This window comes from Mus musculus, chromosome 19, assembly GCF_000001635.26.
Source record: "Mus musculus strain C57BL/6J chromosome 19, GRCm38.p6 C57BL/6J".
Classification (NCBI taxonomy): domain Eukaryota; kingdom Metazoa; phylum Chordata; class Mammalia; order Rodentia; family Muridae; genus Mus; species Mus musculus.
This window is the reverse complement of record NC_000085.6, coordinates 11,284,347-11,300,110: the sequence shown is the minus strand read 5'-3', so window position 1 is coordinate 11,300,110 and position 15,764 is coordinate 11,284,347. Positions and strand designations below refer to the sequence as shown.

The following is a 15,764-nucleotide window of genomic DNA, read 5'->3' as shown; positions in this document are numbered from 1 at the left end:
AAAAGCATGTGCCACCACTGCCCGGCTAGATCCAACATATCTCTAAAATCAGCCCTTATCTATAATATTTCCATGTGTGTTCTTTAGGCTTCTGTATTTTATAGAGTGTTGGGGCTGGCCTGCGGCTCTCATGTCTGGGTTCGAGCCTGGATGGCATCTTGGAACTGTAAGAGAAGAGGGAGCCTAGATGGGTTGAGAAATAATGGAACCAAAACAACTAGTCTGCTCAAGGTTCAAATTTTAATGGCGGACATGCTTTATAAAGGAGAGGGGAAAACCCATTCCCACCAAATCATCCTTGGAGCCCAGCTGCAGGTGACCACGTGTAGGCTCCGGAACAGCTAATCAGACTCCCAGCAGGTAGCAGCAGCAGCAGTGGCAGAACAATAGAGTGATCCAGGGGGGAAGGCTCCACCCTAGATAATCTCCTCAGTGGCAGCAAGGTCAACTTCTGGCTCAGCCTGCTTCAGGCTTGTGGGAGGCTACATCTCCTCCCTATTATTAATGTTTTTAAAAAGCTGGACTGAGGCATAAAATTTATTTATGCTCCATAGTCCCGCCCAGGAGTTATGGTGGCTGGCTGCCCCATCTGTCTTAGGAAATCTTAGATCTTCCTGAATCACCCTTATCCATCATAGAAAGTTACATGCAGCTAGTTTGTATTATTTTACACAAAACATGGCTCTGAGGTGTATTAACAGCCACGGCATCTTGGCATGTACCCCTGTCTTAGATTGGTATGATTCCGAGATCTGGGTGCCCGTCATTGACTGTCAGGCCCTCATTAGCACACCTTACTCTCAATTCAGATCAAAGCTACAATATGTACTTAGAATTCTTCTTGATGAAAATTAACTGCCACCTGCCCAGTGTTGGGGGCGGGGATGTACACCCACTGCAGTCAGGATGAAGGACGTTGACTGACCTGCTTGAAAAACAAAGTGGAGACAGTGAAAGGCACAGTACAAAAGCTTCTTTCAGTGAAGTCCAGGTACTCCATTCAATTGCAAGTTAGCAACAATCAGGCTAGACTTAGAGCTCCCCACCTGGGGGAGGTGACTTTGAGACTTGCAGAAAGGCTTACAGTTTCCCTGGGAGTGGAGGTTGTGCTCTTAATTTAACTTTTTGGCTAAAGAGGATTTTTAGCCATAATCAAGGTTAGAGTCATACTAGAAGATTCAGGATCTGTGTCTAGTTGTCAAACTAATCTCTCAGGCAGCCATTGTGCTCCATATTCTTTTTGTGAAAAAAACAAAAAAAAACAAAAAACAAACAAAAAAAACAAAACAAACAAACAAACAAAAAAAACCAGACTGAGCCCCTTTCCCAGATTAGGACCAGGTCTGGACCCTTCCATTCATTACTCCCGCCACTTTACCATGGCATAAGAACTAGAAATAACTGGATGCCAGTGGCAATCCACTGAAAATTTTGAACAAATAAAGCAAAAGCAAGATGTGTATTTGGTGGCCTTGGGGAATATAACTGCCCCTGTTTTGTTTTTAAAAGCCAATTTATTAAAGTGCGATGAGCACATTCAACTATTCCTTGTCCCATGGGGTTATAAGGAATTCCAGTTTTATGTTTGATGCCAAATTCTTTACAAAATGAAGTAAATTTTTTGCTAGAATAGGATGGCCCATTATCTGTCTTAATAAGTTTAGGCAATCCCATGGCATTTAAGGCTTGTAGGCAATGATCAATTATTATTCCAAACACTGACACCATTGCATACACTAGGAATATTTTGCTGAAAGGACCTACATATAGCTGTCTCTTGTGAGACTATGCTGGGGCCTAGCAAACACAGAAGTGGATGCTAACAGTCCTGTATCCCCTAAAGAAATAGAAGCAGTCATTAATAGTCTCCCAAGCAAAAAAAGCCCAGGACCAGATGGGTTTAGTGCAGAGTTCTATCAGACCTTCAAAGAAGATCTAATCCCGGTTCTTCACAAACTATTCCACAAAATAGAAACAGAAGGTACTCTACCCAACTCATTCTATGAAGCCACAATTACTCTGATACCTAAACCACAAAAACACCCAACAAAGATAGAGAACTTCAGAACAATCTCCCTTATGAATATCGATGCAAAAATACTCAATAAAGTTCTTGCTAACTGAATCCAAGAACACATCAAAACAGTCATCCATCCTGACCAAGTAGGTTTCATCCCAGGGATGCAGGGATGGTTCAATATACGGAAATCCATCAACGTAATCCAGTATATAAACAAACTCAAAGACAAAAACCACATGATCATTTCGTTAGATGCTGAGAAAGCATTTGACAAAATCCAACACCCATTCATGATAAAAGTCTTGGAAAAATCAGGAATTCAAGGCCCATCCCTAACCATGATAAAAGCAATCTACAGCAAACCAGTAGCCAACATCAAAGTAAATGGTGAGAAGCTGGAAGCAATCCTACTAAAATCAGGGACTAGACAAGGCTGTCCACTCTCTCCCTACCTATTCAACATTGTACTTGAAGTCCTAGCCAAAGAAATTCAACAACAAAAGGAGATCAAGGGGATACAAATTGGAAAGGAAGAAGTCAAAATATCACTTTTTGCAGATGATATGATAGTATATATACGTGACCCTAAAAATTCCACCAGAGAACTCCTAAGCCTGATAAACAGCTTCAATGAAGTAGCTGGATATAAAATTAACTCAAACAAGTCAATGGCCTTTCTCTACACAAAGGATAAACAGGCTGAGAAAGAAATTAGGGAAACAACACCCTTCTCAATAGTCACAAATAATATAAAATACATTGGCATGACTCTAACTAAGGAAGTGAAAGATCTCTATGATAAGAACTTCAAGTCTCTGAAGAAAGAAATTAAAGAAGATCTCAGAAGATGGAAAGATCTCCCATGCTCATGGATTGGCAGGATCAATATAGTAAAAATGGCTATCTTGCCAAAGGCAACCTACAGATTCAATGCAATCCCCATCAAAATTCCAACTCAATTCTTCAACGAATTAGAAAGGGCAATCGGCAGATTCATCTGGAATAACAAAAAAACCTAGGATAGCAAAAACTCTTCTCAAGGATAAAAGAACCTCAGGTGGAATCACCATGCCTGACCTAAACCTGTACTACAGAGCAATTGTGATAAAAACTGCATGGTACTGGTATAGTGACAGACAAGTAGACTAATGGAACATAATTGAAGACCCTGAGATGAACCCACACACCTATGGCCACTTGATCTTTGACAAGGGAGCTAAAACCATCCAGTGGTAAAAAGACAGCATTTTCAGCAAATGGTGCTGGCACAACTGGTGGTTATCATGTAGAAGAATGAAAATTGATCCATTCCTATCTCCTTGTACTAAGGTCAAATCTAAGTGGATTAAGGAACTCCACATAAAACCAGAGACACTGAAACTTATAGAGGAGAAAGTAGGGAAAAGTCTCGAAGATATGGATACAGGGGAAAAATTCCTGAATAGAACAGCAATGGCTTGTGCTGTAAAATCGAGAATCAATAAATGGGACCTCATAAAGTTGCAAAGCTTCTGCAAGGCAAAAGACTCCGTCAATAAGACAAAAAGACCACCAACAGATTGGGAAAGGATCTTTACCTATCCCAAATCGGATAGGGGACTAATATCCAATATATATAAAGAACTCAAGAAGGTAGACTCCAGAAAATCAAATAACCCCATTTAAAAAAATGGGGCTCAGAACTGAACAAAGAATTCTCACCTGAGGAATATCGAATGGCAGAGAAGCACCTGAAAAAATGTTAAACATCCTTAATCATGAGGGAAATGCAAATCAAATCAACCCTGAGATTCCACCTCACACCAGTCAGAATGGCTAAGATCAAAAATTCAGGTGACAGCAGATGCTGGTGAGGATGTGGAGAAAGAGGAACACTCCTCCATTGTTGGTGGGATTGCAAGCTTGTACAACCACTCTGGAAATCAGTCTGGAGGTTCCTCAGAAAATTGGACATAGTACTACCGGAGGATCCAGCTATGCCTCTCCTGAGCATATATCCAGAAGATGTCCCAACTGGTAAGAAGGACACATGCTCCACTATGTTCATAGCAGCCTTATTTATAATAGCCAGAAGCTGGAAAGAACCCAGATGCCCCTCAACAGAGGAATGGATGCAGAAAATGTGGTACATTTACACAATATAGTACTACTCAGCTATTAAAAAGAATGAATTTATGAAATTCCTAGGCAAATAGATGGACCTGGAGGGCATCATCCTGAGTGAGGTAACCCAATCAGAAAGGAACTCACACAATATGTACTCACTGATAAGTGGATATTAGCCCAGAAACTTAGGATACCCAAGATATAAGATACAATTTGCTAAATTCATGAAACTCAAGAAGGTCAAAGACCAAAGTGTGGACACTTTGCCCCTTCTTAGAATTGGGAACAAAATACCCATGGAAGGAGTTACAGAGACAAAACTTGGAGCTGTGATGAAAGGATGGACCATCTAGTGATTGCCATATCCGGGGATCCATCCCATAATCAGCTTCCAAACAGTGACACCATTGTATACACTAGGAAGATTTTGCTGTAAGGACCCACATATAGCTGTCTCTTGTGAGACTATGCTGGGGCCTAGCAAACACAGAAGTGGATGCTCACAGTCAGCTATTGGATTGATCACAGGGCCCCCAATAGAGGAGCTAGAGAAAGTACCCAAGGAGCTAAAGGGATCTGCAACCCTATAGGTGGAACAACATTATGAACTAACCAGTACCCTGGAGCTCTTGACTCTAGCTGCATATGTATCAAAAGATGGCCTAGTCGGCCATCACTGGAAAGAGAGGCCCATTGGACATGCAAACTTTATATGGCCCAGTACAGGGTAACGCCAGGGCCAAAAAGGGGGAGTGGGTGGGTCTGGGAGTGGGGGTGGAGGTGGGTATGGAGGACTTTTGGGATAGCATTGGAAATGTAAATGGGGAAAATACCTAATAAAATTTTTTTAAAAAATTAACAGGTGTAACGGCAAAGAGTAATCTATATAAGTGACAGTTGCTTTTCAATAGCTTTTTCCACTTGTTGTACGGCCAGCAATCCTTCTGAGGTTAGTGCTTTAGGGGAGGTAGGATCAGAACTCCCTTTAAGACTATCAAATAAAGGTTTCAACTCTTATGTAGTGATCTTTAAATAGGGGTGAAGCCAATTAATATCACCAAACAATTTTTGAAAATCATTCAAAGTCCTTACGTTGTCTCTGCGAATAACTATCTTCTGGGGAAAAACAGCTTGATCAGTAAGTCTAAAGCCCAAATAATTATAAAGATCCTAAGTTTGTATATTTTCAGTAGCTATCTATAATCCTTTTTCAGCTAAAGCTTTTTGTAAATCTCTATAACAGAAAAGCAAATCCTGGGAGTCTTTTCCAGGCAACCCAGGACAATATTTTAACTGTCCACAAACAGTCTTTTTAAAGGAACAGTATTTTTTTCTTATGAATAGCATAAGCAATTGCAAGCTTGAGAATTAATAGCATTTGAGGGATGAACAATTTTAAGCAATTGAAAGCTCTGAGATATATATATTAATAAAGATACAAATTAAGCTTGATTATTCAACATTTTAAAATACCATCTACAACACACAATTTAATTATCTTTGTTGAAGCAGGGGGAAGCTCAAAAGAAAAAGCATGTGATCCAATTCACATATACTTTTCTCCCATAAGAGGGCTGTTTTTAAACACAGTAATTGGGATGCATGCATGCATGAATTTATAGAAGATACAAAAGCACGCATAAAAACAATTTATTAACTTATCTATTATTATTTAAAATGATGGTATGCAATAAATCAAATATTAATATTCTGTAATAACCAAATTAATTGCTGTTTAGAACAAGGAACAGACACAGGTTTTTAAGACACAATTTTTGTTATAGTTATTCTAAAAATCTATGAATTTATCTTACAATTCTTTGTTAGCACCATGGCGGCCTTAATAGGATGCTGAAACTTTACTTTGAGATGAAGAAGGATGATTTTACAACAATGTTTTTTCTAGCCAAGGAATTGCTGTGGGCACATTTAACAACCAATAACTAAAATAAGCAGCTAATATTTAATTACCATTGATTATAATTGATAACAACTATAAAAGCTTCCTTTAATTTCTGCAAGGCCTCTTGTTCTTTGCCAGTTAATTTGTGTCTCACTTAATAGCACCTGACAAAGGCTTAAGTTCTCCTGTGGTGAGTTTAAGGTGAGGTCTTAGCCAATTAACATCTCCTGAAATGCCACACAAACCTCCCTGAGGCTGCTCAGAGCTGAGCTCCGCAGCTACCCAAGCACAAACTTTTCTCAATCTGAACACTCTGCCAGAGTCCTGGCCCAAAGATTATCCTATTTCGAAGGATCCTTAAAGACCTGTTTTCCTGGGTTCGCTCCTGCCACATGTTGTTTAGAATGACTCTAACTCTGAGTTACCAATTTTAAGCTAACTTTCTGTTACAGGCAAAAGGCTGCCTGCCCCTTTAAGAGCTGCATTTGCAATCAGCTCCCAGTAGGGCTTTTCCAGTTACACTAGCACTTTTCTAAATTTTCACATAGCTCTAAACACATACACAGAACACACAAAACAGAAACCAACAGATCCAGACACATGCAACCCTTTCTCATCTTCCACGAGCAGGCAAAAGAATTAGAAGGGTAAGCTTCCATTTCATAAACAAAACTTGGTTCATCTGACCGATCTCCGGAGATTGCCAGACGTCTCTGGCTCTCCCTACTCCCCAGGGCGTCCCCTGGTGAGGTAGTGGTCTTCCTAGCACATCTGCTGACCACAGTCCTCCGGTGCTTACAGCCCAAAGGGACACTGCAATTACCAAGTGCGCATTTCAGAAAACCCCATCATCTATAAACACCAGAGAAACCAAACTCAGGCGGATCTAAACTCAGACTGCGCCATGTTTTCAGAGACATGGGACGAAACACAGACAACAAACCAACACAACGAGCACATGTTCGTTTCCGGTAGCATAAGACAGACACTCAGAACAAAGACACTGGCCAGCATGCACACAAGAGGGGATTCCCCGATTTTTCTGTCTGTCCTTGGGAGAGTTTCAAAATCTACTTTCCTGATGCAGTTTCCAACTGCGGCCATCCGCCTGATTATAAAATCTCTTTTATTAAACCCTTTTATTTCTCTCGCCTAAAAAAAAAAAGGCAGCTTCTGGAAGTTGAGTTCCTAGTTCCCGATAACTCACTGCTGAACCTAAGTGAATCCAGCATGCGGGTTTAGTACTGATCCAGCTTAGCCTGTACCAACCTTTTCCAGGAACGAATTTTCTTTAATTCTTTTCTTCTTCCGTGGAGCTACAAACCAGCAGTGCTTCTTCCAAATGTCCTCTGCCATTCCCAGGTTCTGCATTGGTTCACCAAATTGTTGGGGCTGGCCTGCGGCTCTCATGTCTGGGTTCGAGTCCGGAAGGCATCTTGGAACTGGAAGAGAAGGGGGAGCCTAGATGGGTTGAGAAATAATGGAACCAAGACAACTAGTTTGCTCAAGGTTCAAATTTTAATTAACACTTTATAAAGGAGAGGAGAAAACCCATTCCCACCAAATCATCCTTGGAGCCCAGCTGCAGGTGACCACATGTAGGCTCCGGAACAGCTAGGCTGACTCCCAGCAGGTAGCGGCAGCAGCAATGGCAGAAAAATAGAGTGATCCAAGGAGGAAGGCTCCAACCTAGATAATCTCCTTAGTGGCAGCAAGGTCAACTTCTGGCTCAGCCTGCTTCAGGCTTGTGGGAGGCTGAAGAGAAAAGGCTCGGGTACTTTGAAGCAGTCTAGCAAGTCTCCTGAGCCACATTTTCTGCCATAAATTGTGGTCTGCAGTCAATTAAGTCCAATAAAAGTACAGAAACAGCAAGAATGGGTAGAAATATGCCTTGACTCTGAAGAAAGAAATGGAAAAAGATCTCAGAAGATGGAAAGATCTCCCATGCTCATGGATTGGCAGGATTAATATAGTAAAAATGGCTATCTTGCCAAACTCAATCTACAGATTCAATGCAAACCCCAATCAAAATTCCAACTCAATTCTTCACTGAGTTAGAAAGGGCAATTTGCAAATTCATCTGGAATAACATAAAACCTAGGATAGCAAAAACTATTCTCAACAATAAAAGAACCTCTGGTGGAATCACCATCCCTGACCTCAAGCTGTACTACAGAGCAATTGTGATAGAAACTGCATGGTACTGGTACAGCAACAGACAGGTAGATCAATGGAATGGAATTGAAGACCCAGAAATGAGCCCACGCACCTATGGTCACTTGATCTTTGACAAAGGAGCTAAAACCATCCAGTGGAAAAAAGACAGCATTTTCAACAAATGGTGCTGGCTCAATTGGCAGTTATCATCGTGTAGAATAATGTGAATTGATCCATTCTTATCTCCTTGTACAAAGCTCAAGTCTGAGTGGATCAAGGAACTCCACATAAAACCAGAGACACTGAAACTTATAGACAAAAAGTTGGGACAAGCCTCGAAGATATGGGCACAGGGGGGAAATTCCTGAACAGAACATCAATGGCTTATGCTGTAAGATCAAGAATCCACAAATGGGACCTCATAAAATTGCAAAGCTTCTGTAAGGCAAAGAACACTGTCAATAAGACAAAAAGGCCACCAACAGATTAGGAAAAGATCTTTACCAATTCTAAATCAGATAGGGAACTAATATCCAATATATATAAAGAACTCAAGAAGTTGGACTCCAGAAAACCAAATAACCCTATTAAAAATGGGGTATAGCGCTAAAGAATTCTCAACTGAGAAATACCGAATGGCTGAGAAGCACCTGAAAAAATGTTCAACATCTTTAATCATCAGGGAAATGCAAATCAAAACAACCCTGTGATTCTACCTCACACCAGTCAGAATTGGCTAAGATCAAAAATTCAGGTGACAGCAGATGCTGGCAAGAATGTAGAGAAAGAGGAACACTCCTCCATTGCTGGTGGGATTGCAAGCTTGTACAACCATTCTGGAAATCAGTTTGGCAATTCCTAAAAAATTGGACAAAGAACTATGGGAAGATCCAGAAATACCTCTCCTGGGCATATACCCAGAAGGTGTTCCAAGTTGTAATAAGGACACATGCTCCACTATGTTCATAGCAGCCTTATTTATAATAGCCAGAAGCTGGAAAAAACCCAGATGTCCCTCAACAGAAGAATGGATACAGAAAATGTGGAACATTTACACAATGGAGTACTACTCAGCTATTAAAAACAATGAATTTTTGAAATTCTTAGGCAAATGGATGGATCTCGAGGATATCATCTTGAGTGAAGTAACCCAATCACAAAAGAACACACATGATATGCACTCACTGATAAGTGGATATTAGCCCAAAAACTTAGAATACCCCATATACAATTTGCAAAACACATGAAACTCAAGAAGAAGGAAGACCAAAGTGTAGATACTTTGTTCTTTCTTAGAATGGGAACAAAATACCCATGGAAGGAGTTACAGAGTTCGGAGCTGAGATGAAGGAAGGACCATCCAGAGACTGCCTCACCCAGGGATCCATCCCATAAATAACCACCAAACCCAAACACTATTGCATATGCCAACAAGATTTTGCTGACAGGACCCTGATAGAGCTGTCTCTTGTGAGGCTATGCCAGTGCCTGGCAAATACAGAAGTGGAGGCTCTCGGTCATCTATTGGATGGAACACAGTGCCCCCAATGAAGGAGCTAGAGAAAGTACCCAAGGAGCTGAAGTGGTCTGCAACCCTATAGGAGGAACAACAATATGAACTAACCAGTACCCCCAGAGGGCTCATGTCTCTAGCTGCATATGTAACATATGATGGCCTAGTATGCCATGAATAGTAGGAGAGGCCCTTGTGAAGCTTATATGCCCCAGTATAGGGGAATGCCAGGGCTAGGAAGCAGGAGTGAGTAGGTTAGGGAGCAGGGATTGGTGAGGGTATAGGGGACTTTTGGAGAGGAAACTAGGAAAGGGGATAGCATTTGAAATGTGAATGAAGAAAATATCTAATTAAAAAAAAGAAACACTAAAAAAATCATACAAAACCATAAAAAGAAGAAAAGAAAAAGTAATGTGCTTTGACATGAAGGAGTATCATCTGACATAGCAACTCCTTCAGATGAGGCCATTGAAGTCTCTTCAGGCAACAGGGTTTATTCACAGATAGTCAGGACCTGATGGCACAGAGAGACTTCTTCCCCTGAATATAGATAGTAGTCTCATTAGAATTCAGTGTTCAATGTTTTCAGATTTGCAATATCTTACCATACTTAGCCATTCCAACTTTAGAATGCTATTTGTCCTTACCAAGGATCCCACTTTAATAGCAGTGACTCAAAGAACAGTGAATTCAATTTGCATTGTAATCCAGCCAGTTGCTAAATGAGATCTTGCACTTAGTTTTCTGTAACATTAACTCTGTACTACAGAAAAGAAGAGGATTCTTCAGAACACACAGTAGTGGGTCATTTCTATTATACTTGATTTGGGAATTAAAATCCCTGATCTCCTCACCCCCCCTACTCTTCACACACACACACACACACACACACACACACACACACACACAAAGTGGCAGCAATCAACCTCATATTTATGCACTCTGAAAAACATTTTCAAGTATCATGAGCACTGTCACCCAGACTCTTGTCAATAAATGCTTAATTAGAAGCAGTAGGTACGGAAATTTTGTAAGATTCTAAAGCCAGGTCAAGCCATGGACTAATAGTGCTCTAGTGATGTCTGAAGACAGACTCATTAGCATCTTTATATTTGATGGGATTGAAGAGCTTATTTAGAAAACTCCAGAACAAATGTATAAGAGCCACATCAGGAAAGGGAGTTTATTCTGTTCCACAGAAGCTTTTCTTAGATCAAATATATTAGGCATAGATATCTGGATGGACAAATAATTATTAGATGGGTGGATACGTGATAGATAAATTAGATAGTTAGATAGATGGATGATAGATAGATAGATAGATAGATAGATAGATAGATAGATAGATAGATAGATATGGTAGGTGCTGCTTCATAGCACTAATCAAGTTAATTATCTCTTTGCTTTGGACAGAAATATCCCACCTCCAAATTCTAATGCAGAAGTCCTAATTCCTAATATTATAACACTGGAAATAGAGCTTTGAAGATTCTAGGTTCCAATGAAAATACAAGAGAGGGACCCTTGTGATGGCAGTAGTGTCCTACTACAGTGGCACATGCCTATAATTTTAGCACTCTAGAATCTGAAGAATTGTGAGTTCAAAGGCAGCCTGGACCAGTAAGCTTGAAGATAAGTTGGACTACATTTTGTCAAACACACACACACACACACACACACGACAGAAAGAGAGGTTGGGAGAGGGTGGGAGAGGGAGAGACTGAGACTATGCATAAAGACACCCAGAGAGCTGAGGAAATGTCATACAAAGGCATCAAAAGAAAATGTGGTACATTTACACAATGGAATACTACTCAGCTATTAAAAAAATGAATTTATGAAATTCCTAGGCAAATGGATGGACCTGGAGGGTATCATCCTGAGTGAAGTAACCCAATCACAAAGGAACTCGCACAATATGTACTCACTGATAAGTGGATAATAGCCCAGAAACTTAGGATACCCAAGATATAAGATACAACTTGCCAAACGCATGAAATTCAAGAAGAACGAAGACCAAAGTGTGGACACTTTACCCTTTCTTAGAAATGGGAACAAAACACCCATAGAAGGCGTTACAGAGACAAAATTTGGAGCTGTGACGAAAGGATGGACCATCTAGTGACTGCCATATGCAGGGATCCATCCCATAATCAGCTTCCAAATGCTGACACCATTGCATACACTAGCAAGATTTCTCTGAAAGGACCCAGTTATAGCTCTCTTTTGTGAGACTATGCCGGGGCCTAGCAAACACAGAAGTGGATGATCACAGTCAGCTATTGGATGGACCACAGGGCCCCCAATGGAGGAGCTAGAGAAAGTACCCAAGGAGCTATAGGGAACTGCAACCCTATAGGTGGAACAACAATATGAACTAACCAGTACCCGGGAGCTCTTGTCTTTAGCTGCATATGTATCAAAAGATGGCCTAGTCGGCCATCACTGCAAAGAGAGGCCCATTGGACTTGCAAACTTTATATGCCCCAGTACAGGGGAACACCAGGGCCAAAAAGGGGGAGTGGGTGGGTAGGGGATTGGGGGGGTGGGTATGGGGGACCTTTGGGATAGCATTGGAAATGTAAATGAGGAAAATACCTAATTAAAAAAGAAAGAAAGAAAGAAAGAAATCAGCCAAGAAGAGAACCACCATAAAAACATAAGTTTGCAGGTATAAGAACAATTATTTATAGATTGTTGTTAAGGATTATGCTAATTTAGTAAGTTAGAGGTTGTAGATTATCTCCCAATAGCTGTGATTTCACCAGTCTGAAAACTAGATTTCTAGTACTAAGAATGATTTCCCTCTTGTTGAACTGAACTTATATATAATTAGCTTTTGGTTTCCACCGAGATTTGTGTGCTACTACTGTGCTTTTAGGATTACTGTGTCATACTGATTGTTGATGTGCTTCGTTGGCATCATAGGACTGTTGATTATCTCCCTCTTTTGGAAATTTACATGGTGCCTTCTGGTGCCATGAAAGCAAGTCTTCAGGGAAGGGATATTCAAGTCAGTTCCAGCTTACACACAAGTCTCTGTCCACAGAAAACCATAATGACCCAAAATGCAGATTTGTGGAGCACAAGTCTCAAGGGAAACATATACAAAACAAAGCCATGTAAGGCTCAGAGAATACTATGAAAGAGTGGAAAAAAAAAAGTGTGAAAATCCACAATAATCAAGGAGTTTGCTATGAGCCTGTGTCATATATTAACATCACAAGTTATATTCACAAAGTCTTAGCAATATGATTGCCCAAACATGAACTGAACGAGGATGGTACCAATTGGCATGCCAAGGTGGATGAATTAGAAAACCCATGATTCCTCAACCTTTAGGCAACTGAGAAAAGCTGGGAATGGAGTAAAGTCTTTCCCAGACAAAGAGCACACCAAATGATTGTCCAGTGGCAAACAGTCATCCCTGAAAACATTCATACAAGTAACATTATACAGAATGAACAGGTTATATTTAGAAATATACTCACAATTAGTGAAAAAAAGAGGCCATGAATTTGAAGGAGATCAAGGATGGATATATAGGAGAAATCAGAGGGAACAAAGAGGGGGGAGACACAATGTGATTGTATTATAATCTAAAAAAATTAAAAATATAAGTTTGCTGGCACCCATATTTTGTATTTTCTGTTGTCTGAAATTACAAATAAAATTGTGTTGTTTAAATCACCCATTCTTAGGTACTTGGTTATGGTGGCCCAAAAATACTAACACAAACCTTTTCTTAGATGGTAGAACGCACAAGGGCATAAAAACAACAAAAATCAATCATCATAAATCAAATACCAATTTGTTTTTTACAGCAAAATCCCTGGTAGTCACAAGGGGAGTACTATACAGAGAACATTTGTATGGATATACTGACCAGTGAGTGACTAGGGATTAGAAAGTGTGTGTCAGAAGACACAGCTAGTGGGAAGTCCCTAGTGCTTGCTCTTAGAGGTTCTATTAAAAAAAATGTTGCCACTTTTATTTTAAAACAATCTTTGCAGCTTGAAATGCTGCAGCATTTCTACTTGAAAGTAATAATGACCAGCAGGACAGCACAGCGTGAAGTCAGCCCTAAAGCAGCAGCCCAGGATAAACAGAAACCCCAGCCACTTTCCCCCTCTCATGTCTCCTTGTAGCTCTCCCAACATAGCTGAATACATCGGGAGAAATAATGGATTTTTCACAATCCTTTGTGGAATAAGATCTAGACTCACTGTTTGTGACTTAAAATGACAATGACACCCAGAGGATTTGGAGACCTCCAGGCAGAGAACACTTGCCACTGTCCTATTCTCTAGGGATTGGATATAGGTCTTTGGAAGGAGAGCATTTTTTTAATAGGAAGACAAGAAATTTAAAAACAAGGAAAAGTAAGCTTCATCTAGAGTATGACATAAATGAAGGAACATGGGAAACCTTCTTACAACCACACAGCAAGGAAATCAGAGATGAAGCCTTGAACTCAGTCTGACCACTTGCATCATCATAACTTCCCAAGAACAGGTAACAACAAGATGAAGGTTTGATTAGGGAACATTAAGACCTAATAAAAAATATATAATATTCAGTCATTCATAAACCACTTTAAAATTAGAGGACCTCCCGTGAAGGGAGATTTTGTAATGCTGGAAAATAAGATACATAAGGATTTATGAAGCTTTCCAAAACTGAGCTCAGATACACCATCCATGTCAAAATGAACACACCTGAGATGTCTATTAGCAAGCAACTGAAAGAACCTAGTGGGGAAACCCCCCACTCAATTCCCGATTTGGTGTGCACCCAAGAATCATGAACAGACGACCATCTTGATGTAAAAGCATGAGGTAGTTTAATGACGGAGCCCCGGGCCAACACGTATCTCATGCAGGAGACAGTGGTTTCAACTGTTTAATGGCAGAGCTCCGGGTCGAACCGTATCTTACACAGAAGACAGTGGATTCGACCCCGAGGCTTGGAAGCTGGGGGTTTTTATAGAAAAGGGGTGGGGCTGGGGGAGGAATTGGCTCAGTTTCACATGATTGGTCCATTTAAACATCAGCAGCCTGTTAACATTTAACTTAGGTCAGAAGGGCGGGAGATAGGGAGGCGCCGGGCCAGTCCAGCATGTCATTCTCTTTATCTCTATCTTTATGGCCAAGCAGCCTCAGGAATGTCTTAAAGACAGGCCTGCCCGGGCATATCCTGGCCTGTTCTGCTATGTTCTCAGCCCCAGGTTTCAAAGCTCACAAACAACTCTTTGGACTATTTGACACACATTACATGAATCACAGGTCTCAAGTTTTATTTCCTTTCACAACCACCTGCAATAGAGAACCACAGATCAGTAACACTTGCCGTAACTCATTGTGATACTGTCAAGTTCTTATGGTTAAGCTCATAGATACATATTAAACTGATAAAGAAACAGCTTAAATGAACTATGGAAACAAATTGAGATAAAATATTTGACCATAATAGATAGAACAGAATGATATAAAAAGTAGCTGACTAATAGCATTTTCTATTATTACTAACATTGACTTACAGACCAAGTGCATTATAATCCACTTAAAATGTGTGCATATATATGGGTGTGTGAGTGTGTGTATGTATGTATGTATATGACTAACAAAACATGTCCATATATATATATACACACACACACACACACACACACACACACATATATATATATATGACCAATAAGACATGGTGGGACAGAGATAACTGTAGAGCACTTGCTGCTCTTACATGGAACACACACTGGGCAGTTCAAACTTGCCTATAGTTAGCTCCAAGGGATCTGATGAACTCTTCTGGCCTCTGCATGTATCTTCACACAAATTGGATACATTCACAAAAACACCAACACACGCATGCACATACACTTAAAAAAAATAATAAATTCTTTTGCTCATTTATGTTTTTGCAATTTGGCAGCCAGATCCACTGATGAAGATGCATGACTGAGGCTATCTAATTCTGCACAATCCACTAGTGACCATAGATGTATGAGAAAACTTGACAGGGGTAAATAGAACATTACTAGCCAGGAAAAAAATTAGCAATGT

At 40.3% G+C, this 15,764-nt stretch overlaps 1 long non-coding RNA gene across 1 annotated transcript in view; it reads right to left on the bottom strand.

Moving 5' to 3' along the window:
* Positions 1-226: 226 nt before the first annotated feature.
* 4930526L06Rik (RIKEN cDNA 4930526L06 gene) overlaps positions 227-15,764 on the bottom strand; it is a 103,068-nt gene continuing 87,530 nt past the window's right edge. Inside the window, exons 2-3 of the long non-coding RNA NR_045317.1 lie at positions 7,299-7,471; positions 227-925 (exon numbers count right to left, since the gene is read on the bottom strand). This is a non-coding gene — a long non-coding RNA (RIKEN cDNA 4930526L06 gene). The remainder of the gene's footprint in view (positions 926-7,298; positions 7,472-15,764) is intronic.